The following is a 9,681-nucleotide window of genomic DNA, read 5'->3' on the forward strand; positions in this document are numbered from 1 at the left end:
CAAAGGCATCCAAATCGGCAAAGAGGAAGTCAAACTCTCACTCTCTGCAGATGATATGATACTGTATGTGGAAAACCCAAAAGACTCCACCCCAAAACTGCTAGAACTCATAAAGGAATTCAGTAAAGTAGCAGGATATAAAATCAATGCACAGAAATCAGTGGCATTCCTATACACCAACAACAAGACAGAAGAGAGACAAATCAAGGAGTCGATCCCATTTACAATTGCACCCAAAACCATAAGATACCTAGGAATAAATCTAACCAAAGAGGCAAAGGATCTGTACTCAGACAACTATAAAATACTCATGAAAGAAATTGAGGGAGACACAAAGAAAGGGAAAAACGTTCCATGCTCATGGACTGGAAGAACAAACATTGTGAAGATGTCAATGCTACCTAGAGCAATCTACACATTCAATGCAATCCCCATCAAAATACCATTCACTTTTTTCAAAGAAATGGAACAAATCATCCTAAAATTTGTATGGAACCAGAAGAGACCCCGAATAGCCAGAGGAATCTTGAAAAGGAAAAGCAAAGCTGGCGGCATCACAATTCCGGACTTCCAGCTCTATTACAAAGCTGTCATCATCAAGACAGTATGGTACTGGCACAAAAACAGACACATCGATCAATGGAACAGAATTGAGAGCCCAGAAATGGACCCTCAACTCTGTGGTCAACTCATCTTTGACAAAGCAGGAAAGAATGTCCAATGGCAAAAAGGCAGTCTCTTCAACAAATGGTGTTGGGAAAATAGGACAGCCACATGCAGAGGAATGAAACTGGACCATTTCCTTACACCACACACAAAAATAGACTCCAAATGGTTGAAAGACCTCAGCGTGAGACAGGAGTCCATCAAAATCCTAAAGGAGAACACAGGCAGCAACCTCTTTGACCTCAACCGCAGCAACTTCTTCAGAGAAACATCGCCAAAGGCAAGGGAAGGAAGGGCAAAAATGAACAATTGGGATTTCATCAAGATAAAAAGCTTTTGCACAGCAAAAGAAACAGTCCACAAAACCAAAAGACAACCGACAGAATGGGAGAAAATATTTGCAAATGACATATCAGATAAAGGGCTAGTATCCAAAATCTATAAAGCACTTATCCAACTCAACACCCAAAGAACAAATGATCCAATCCAGAAATGGGCAGAAGACATGAACAGACATTTTTCCAAAGAAGACATCCAAATGGCCAACAGACACATGAAAAAGTGCTCAACATCACTCAGCATCAGGGAAATCCAAATCAAAACCTCCATGAGATACCACCTCACACCCGTCAGAATGGCTAAAATTAACAAGTCAGGGAACGACAGATGTTGGCGAGGATGCAGAGAAAGGGGAACCCTCCTACACTGTTGGTGGGAATGCAAGCTGGTGCAACCCCTCTGGAAAACAGTATGGAGGTTCCTCAAACAGTTGAAAATAGAGCTACCATACGATCCAGCAATTGCACTACTGGGTATTTACTCCAAAGATACAAATGTAGGGATCCGAAGGGGTACGTGTACCCCAGTGTTTATAGCAGCAATGTCCACAATAGCCAAACTGTGGAAAGAGCCAAGATGTCCATCGACAGATGAATGGATAAAGAAGAAGTGGTATATATACACAATGGAATATTATGCAGCCATCAAAAGGAATGAGATCTTGCCATTTGCAATGTCGTGGATGGAACTGGAGGGTGTTATGCTGAGTGAAATAAGTCAATCAGAGAAAGACATGTATCATATGACCTCACTGATATGAGGAATTCTTAATCTCAGGAAACAAACTGAGTGTTGCTGGAGTGGTGGTGAGGGGTGGAAGGGATGTGGTCGCTGGGTGATAGACATTGGGTAGGGTATGTGCTATGGTGAGCGCTGTGAATTGTGCAAGACTGTTGAATCACAGATCTGTACTTCTGAAACAAATAATGCAACATATGTTAAGAAAAAAGAAAAAGAAGAAGATAGCAGGAGGGGAAGAACGAAGGGGAGTAAGTCGGAGGGGGAGATGAACCATGAGAGACGATGGACTCTGAAAAACAAACTGAGGGTTCTAGAGGGGAGGGGGGTGGGGGGATGGGTTAGCCTGGTGATGGATATTAAAGAGGGCACAGTCTGTGTGGAGCACTGGGTGTTATGCACAAACAATGAATCATGGAACACTACATCAAGAACTAATGATGTAATGTATGGTGATTAACATAACAATAAAAAATTTAAAAAAAAAAAGAAATGTGGGATACTGTTACCAGCACAGAAGGACAGCCAGGCCAGGCTGAGAGTGTGAGACATTGCACTGCTACACGAGAATAACCAGGACACAGCCACTAGTGAGATACATAGTTTTCTTGCATGATGGTAGTGTAGTATAGAGGATGGCAGATGGCCACACACCTGTCAAATGCCATCACTGCAAGAAGGAGATTATCAATACAGCCAAAAAATATGAAAAAATACATCTGTGTTACACACCCTGCATAGGGGATGGATTGATCCCAAGTATGCATGTTTATCAGCATCTTAGGGATGGTGACAGATGAAAAGGAAACATCAGGGAGGGCCAAGTGGCTGAGGAAGAAGTACATGAGGGTGTGGAGGTGAGAATCCAGCCTCATGAGCAGGGTGATGAGCAGCTTCCCTAGCACCGTGGCCAGGTACATGCCCAGGAACAGGGCAAAGAACACCCTGATGCTCTGGCTGGATGGGGAGCCCCAGGAGGAGGAACTGGGACACGCTGCTCTGGTTCTCCAGCCTCATGCTCCTCTTTTGTGTACTGGCAGTGAAGGAATAGGGAAATGTCAGAGACTTTGGAAGTTGTTAATAGACACAATGGGGTTTCTTATTTTGTCCTAAAAAAACAACAACAACAAAAAACCTGCCTGACTTTCTGTCATCCCCTAGTGTCGCCAAAGCACAAGACCGACCCTCAATGCCCAACATGATTCCTTTTAGTGGAAACCAGAAAAAATCATTTTTTTAGAGAGGGGGGAGGGAGGGGAGGGATAGAGAGAGAGGGTCAGAGAGAGAGGGAGATAGAATCTCAAGCAGGCTCCACATCCAGCGTGGAACCTGACACAGGGCTCCATCCTACAACCCTGAGATCGTGATCTAAGCTGAAATCAAGAGTCAGATGCTTAACCAACCGAGCCACGCAGGTGCCCCAAGAGCAAAATCATTCTTATTTGTTTTTAACCAACTATGTTCCTGGCATGGTACTACTAATTAGAAATATAAGAATAAATGGGACACCCGAGCCATCTTCCCCCAGGATGCTGACCCTTGAGAGAACACCTGACAGAGGACAGACTGAAGGTATGGGTCTACATTCAGAGGGTTCCTGTTGAGATTCCGGTTCCACCACTTGCTAGCTGTATGACTTGTGGAGCTAAATCTGTCTTGGCCTCATGTGATGCTTCTGTTATGTAAAGATACCAATATCATACATTTGTAGAAGTTAATAAGAGAATTCTAATTCCATACACATTAGTATCCAAGTACAGTCCTGCATACAATAAACACACAAAGTTTTAGTGATTATTTTTATAACAGGATAAGTATCCAAATAAAACCAGGATCAAATTCAAGGATTTTATGAAACAACAGAATGAGATGGTCAGCACGAAGGACCAAGTAGCTGATCTAAAACTTGGGTTAACCTGTCTGAGTGCTCACACTCTCAGAGGAGTTCCTGAGTTCATTTCCTATCACTGGGGGTAAATTTCCTGCTGGAACTTGACTTAGTGCATGTTCATCTTTTTTGCCAAGAAATAAATCTCACTTCAGTTCTCCATCTCTCTCCCTCTGTGTCTGGTGCTTGAAGCTGGCTCAGGTCTCGGTATTCATGGGCAGGAAGGTGTCTGAGACCTGAGACCTGGGATCTGGGATCTGGGAAATACTGAAGGACTGGAGGTGTCTGTTGGAATTCACAGTTACCTGATTTACCATCACTATTTCCTAGTATCTTCCTAGATCTTTACGCTGAGAATAATTGATACTTAATGAACACTGTGTCAGACAAATCTGTTTTTGCACCATTGTCTTATTAAATTTTTTTCACAGTCCTACAAGGTATGTGTTATCATAACTTCACTACACACATACTCAGGAGGGTTGAAAAACCAGCATGATCACATAGTAACTGCTATAGTCACAATTCTCTCTCATGTGTGTTTTTTTTTTAATTTATTGGAATCTCTGCTTCTATAACCCTACTGTTTCTCCCTCTCTTTAATTAGACAAAAGAGCCAGGATATTTTTTTTATGTTCAGTTAGCCACTGTATAGTACATCATTAGTTTTTGATGTAGTGTTCAATGATTCATTAGTTGTATATAACACCCAGAATCTTAAAAAATATTATTTCAGGATTTGAAGGGGTCCTGCTCAGATAACTGGCCAATGATTCCGACAGCCCTTTAGTTTGTAAAATACTTTGATATTTCTTCAGTTTCACTCAGTCCATCAATGTTTATTTTGTGCCTGGGAAATAGAGAAGACAGGGAGGTTTTTTTTTCTTTCATTTTATTAACGAGTAGGGAAATCACTTGCACAGTGTCACATAGATAATGCATAGTAAACTGCTCTAAAGAGTAGATTTTCTGAAAATCTTTTCACTAGAGAGAGAATTTATTCTTTCCATGGGAAGTAGAGGGGCTGGAATATAAGCCCTGACAGTTGTTTGTTTTCTGTGTTTTGTTTGTTTGTTGTAATGCAAGTGCCTGACTTAAGCTTTGTTGAGGCATCAATTTCAAAGAAGCATAGGCTGTCTTGAATAACTACATTGCCAACTACACGACCAGATAAACAACTACGCCTCCTCTCCCCACAGAGGTTTCTTTGATTTCATGTTTGTTTTGTTTTGTTTTGAAGGGCATGAATGAGAGAAATAGGAAAAAAATAGCATACAGAGATATGTCTTTAGTTGTGTAAGAAATATGGCTATTCAGTACCTATATTTTTGGAAAATGAAGGACCATAAGTTCTCTATTTAAAAAAAAACATCTTGGTTGATTTCTATAATAGACCACGTGGGCAACTTGTCTTTTCTTTGTATTTTAAATTTCTGCTCTTATGTTTTAAATTCACCAATAAGGAGCAGGCCCTCAAAACTCTAGACCCCCACTCTTAACCACAGTAAAAGTAGAACCCCAGGCATGTGCTCTTTTTCACTACCTATGACCTCACTGTGTGGCCCCACATGTGCTATGTGATTTCCAGGTCTTTGTAAGTAGTAAAGCTCTATTTTTCAAAGATTCCTGATGGTTGCTGCTGAAAGCCATCTTTCAATCAAAACAAAAACCACAACAGCCAGTTCAACCACAACATTGGGTATTGAGGCTGAGACTAGTATAAAACAGGAGCACTGGGTGTTTTATGCAACTAATGAATTGTTGAGCACTACATCAAAAACTAATTATGTTTGAGTTCTTCTTTGCCAATTTGAATACATTTTATTTCTTTTTGTTGGCTGATTGCTATTGCTAGGACTTCTAGTACTATGTTGAACAATGGTGGCAAGAGTGGGCATCCTTGACGTGTTAAGGGAAAGGCTCTCAGCTTTTCCCAATTGAGGATGATACTCGCTGTGGGTTTTTCATAGACGGATTTTATGAACTTGGGGAATGTTCCCTCTATCCCTATACTCTGTCAGGAAAGGATGCTGTATTTTGTCAAATGCTTTTTCTGCATCAATTGAGAGGACCATATGGTTCTTCTCTCTCCTCTTATTAATGTGTTCTATCACACTGATTGATTTGCGAATGTTGAACCACCCTCGCATCCCGGGGATAAATCCCACTTGGTCCGTGGTGGATGATCCTTTTAATGTATTGTTAGATCCTATTAGCTAGGATTTTGTTGAGGATTTTGGAATCCATATTCATCAGGGATATTGCTCTGAAACTCTCCTTTTTGATGGGGTCTTTGCCTGGTTTGGGGATTAAGGTAATGCTGGCCTCATAGAATGAGTCTGGAAGCTTTCCTTCTGTTTCGATTTTTTGAAACAGCTTCAGGAGAATAGGTATTATTTCTTCTTTGAATGTTTGGTAGAATTCCCCAGAGAATCCATCAGGCCCTGGACTCTTTGTTTTTTGGGAGGTTTTTGATCACTGCTTCAATCTCGTTACTGGTTATTGGCCTATTCAGGTTGTCAATTTCTTCCTGTTTCAGTCTTGGCAGTTTATAGGTTTCCAGGAAGGCATTCATCTTGTCCAGATTGCTCAGTTTATTGGCATATAGTTGTTGACAATAATTTCTAATATTGTTTCTATTTCCTTGGTGTTAGTCGTGATCTTTCCCCTTTCATTCATACTTTCATTAATTTGGGTCCTTTCTCTTTTCTTTTGGATAAGTCAGTTTATTGATCTTATTAATACTTTCAAAGAACCAACTTCTAGTTTCATTGATCTAATCTGTGTTTCTGGTTTCTAATTCATTGATCTCTGCTCTAATCTTAATTATTTCTCCTCGAATGTATGGCTTAGGCATCGTTTTTTGCTTTTTCTCTAGTTCTTTAAGGTGTAAAGTTAGTTGGTGAATTCGGGATTTTTCTATTTTTTTTTTTTTTGAGTGAGGCTTGGATGGCTATGTATTTCCCCCTTAGGACCACCTTTGCAGTATCCCAAAGGTTTTGGACTAATGTGTTTTCATTCTTATTGGTTTCCATGAATTTTTTAAGTTCTTCTTTGATTTCCTGGTTGACCCAAACATTCTTGAGCAGAGTGGTCTTTTAGCTACCAAGTGTTTGAATTTCTTCCAGATTTTTTCTTGTGATTGAGTTCCAGTTTTAAAGCATTGTGGTCTGAGAATATGCAGGGAATAATCTTAAAATTTTGGTATCAGTTGAGACCTGATTTGTGACCCAGTATGTGGTCTATTCTGGAGAAATTTCCATGTGCGCTCGAGAAAAATGAGTATTCTGTTGTTCTGGGTTGGAATGTTCTGTATATATCTATGAGGTCCATCTGGTCCAGTGTGTCATTCAAAGCTCTTGTTTCTTTGTTGATTTGCTGCTCAGATGATCTGTCTGTTGCTGAGAGTGGAGTATTGAGGTCTCCTACAATTAACGTATTGTTATCAATATGACTCTTTATTTTGGTTAACAGTTGGCTTATGTAGATGGCTGCTCCCATGTTGGGGGCATAGATATTTACAATTGTTAGATCTTGTTGGATAGACCCTTTAAGAATGATATAGTGTCCTTCTGTGTCTCTAACTACAGTCTTTAGCTTAAAATCTAATTTGTCTGATATAAGAATTGCTACCCCAGCTTTCTTTTGAGGTCCGCTGGCATGGAAGATGGATCTCCATCCCTTCACTTTCCGTCTGGATGTATCTTAGGTTCAAAATGAGTCTCTTATAGACAGCATATGGATGGGTCCTGTCTTTTTATCCAATCTGCAACTCTGTCCCATTTTATGGGAGCATTTAGGCCATTCACGTTGAGAGTGATTATTGAAAGATATGAATTTATTGTCATCATGTTGCCTGTGAAGTCCTTGTTTCTTTAGATTGTCTCTGCAAATTTCTGTTCTATATCACTCTTAGGGGCTGTCTCTTTTTATAGAACCCCCCTTAATATTTCTTGCAGGGCTGGCTTAGTGTTCACATATTCTTTCAGTTTCTGCCGATCTTGGAAGCTCTGCATCTGTCCATCCATTATAAATGACAGCCTTGCTGGATAAAGTATTTTTGGCTGCATGTTCTTCTCATTTAGTACCCTGAATGTCTTGCCAGGCCTTTCTGGCTTGCCAGGTCTCTGTGGATAGGTCTGACGTTATTCTGATGTTCCTCCCTCTGTACGTAAGGATCTCTTCCCCCTAACTGCCCTTTAGATGGTTTCCTTGGTTCTAAGATTTGCGAGTTTTACTATTACATGCCAGGGCATTGGCCTGTTTTCCTTAATCTGTCTCTAGAACACAAATGTTTGTTTCATTCCCCAGATTAGGGAAGTTCTCGGCTACGATTTGCTCAAATATATCTTCTAGTCCTCTCTCTCTCTCCACCCCTTCAGGGATCCCAATAATCTGACATTGGAACGTTTCATGGTGTCACTTATTTCTCTAATTCTCTTTTTATGGATTTTGAGTTTTTTCTCCCTGGCCTCCTCTTTTTCCTTCTTTTCTATTAATTGGTCTTCTAGATCACTAATTTGTTCTTCTGCCTCGCTTACCCTAGCTGTTAGATTATCTAGATTAGATTGGATCTTTGATCGCATTTTTAAATTCTGCCAATTCAGCTTTCATTTCTTCCCTTAGAGACTCTATGTTGCCATTAATCAATTTCTCCATTCTAGCTATCGTCTTCTTAACTGTTACCCTGAAGTCCATTTCTGACATCTTGGTTATATCTGTATCCTTTTGTAAATTTGCGGCAGAAGTCACAGTCTCTGAGTCTTTCCTATTTTGGGGGTTCCTCCTCCTAGTCATTCTGTTAAGGGGTGGTTGAGGGAATGTACAGAGTCCAAATTATTGGCCACAGCCCAAGCAAGATGCACCGACCTTAGGGTTGTCGGCCTCTTGTTCTCCCAGCCTGTCTTCTGGCGGGGGGATGGGGGGGGACCTGCTGTGCTGTTACTCAGGCAACCCTGTTTGGACAGAGTTGCTCTGCCCCCTGTTGGGGGGTATGGGCTCAGTGAAAACCAGTTTTGGGGGGCTTTTGTTCTCTGGTGGCTTTCCCTGGTGGCTTTCCGTGTCTCTTCCGAGAGTCTGAGCAGAAGAGATCGTTTCCAACCCTCTGCCTCAGAGCAGAGAGATCGCAGTCTGTTCTTCAGTGAGCTCTCCAGGCCACACTATTTCCGTTTCCATCTGTGCTGCTATAAACTGCAGCTTCCTGGGTTGTGTGGCCCTCAGCAGGGCGCCCAGTCCTCCCCTCCAGGTCAGGTCATGGGGCACGTCTCTGCCCTTTGTGCTTTTAAAACCACCAGCTTCCCCCAGTTCGCAAGCATGGCCCGCCACTCTGGGTTTCTGTCAAGCGGGCTGCCCTAAAGTCCTTTCCCCGCTGCTACTGGTCTGAGAGTCTGTGCCCTGTCCCCAGCACAGGAGGCTTTCACTCACCCCTGGTGCAGGATCCCAAGGGCTCCCTCCCCCTTCTGTTTATCTTCCGATATCTGCCCACAGAATCAGGGCTCCCTGCTTCATACCTTGAAACCAACCACCTGCGATATTCTATCTGTAGAGATCCAGATATATCTTCTTACATCTCAGGCTGATTTTGTGGGTGTTCAGAGTGCTCTGGGAGATATCCAGCTCAGTTCCAGGGACCGATTGGAATAGGGTCCCCTACTCCTCTGCCATCTTCTCCCCCACACACTGTACCACATCTTCTTTATCCATTCATCTGTTGAAGGGCATCTCAGCTCCTTCCACAGTTGGGCTATTGGGGACATCACTGCTACGAACATTGGGGTGCACGTGGCCCTTCTTTTCACTACATCTGTATCTTTGGGGTAAATACCTAGTAGTGCAATTGCTGGGTCCTAGGGTAGCTCTATTTTTAACATCTTGAGGAACCTCCATACTGTTTTCCAGAGTGGCTGTACCAGCTTGCATTCCCACCAACAGTGTAAGAGTGTTCCCCTTTCTCCACAACTTCAACATTTGTTGTTCCTATTTTGTTAATTTTTGCCATTCTGACTGGTGTAAGGTGGTATCTCATTGTGGTTTTGATTTGTATTTCACTG

At 41.8% G+C, this 9,681-nt stretch overlaps 1 pseudogene; it reads right to left on the bottom strand.

Moving 5' to 3' along the window:
• Positions 1 to 2,760, bottom strand: part of LOC112836526 (olfactory receptor 1J4-like) — an 8,753-nt pseudogene extending 5,993 nt beyond the window's left edge.
• Positions 2,761 to 9,681: the final 6,921 nt, after the last annotated feature.

This window comes from Callorhinus ursinus, unplaced genomic scaffold (genome assembly GCF_003265705.2).
Source record: "Callorhinus ursinus isolate GAN/ISIS: 27379988/994484 unplaced genomic scaffold, GSC_fseal_2.0 scaffold24, whole genome shotgun sequence".
Taxonomy (NCBI): domain Eukaryota; kingdom Metazoa; phylum Chordata; class Mammalia; order Carnivora; family Otariidae; genus Callorhinus; species Callorhinus ursinus.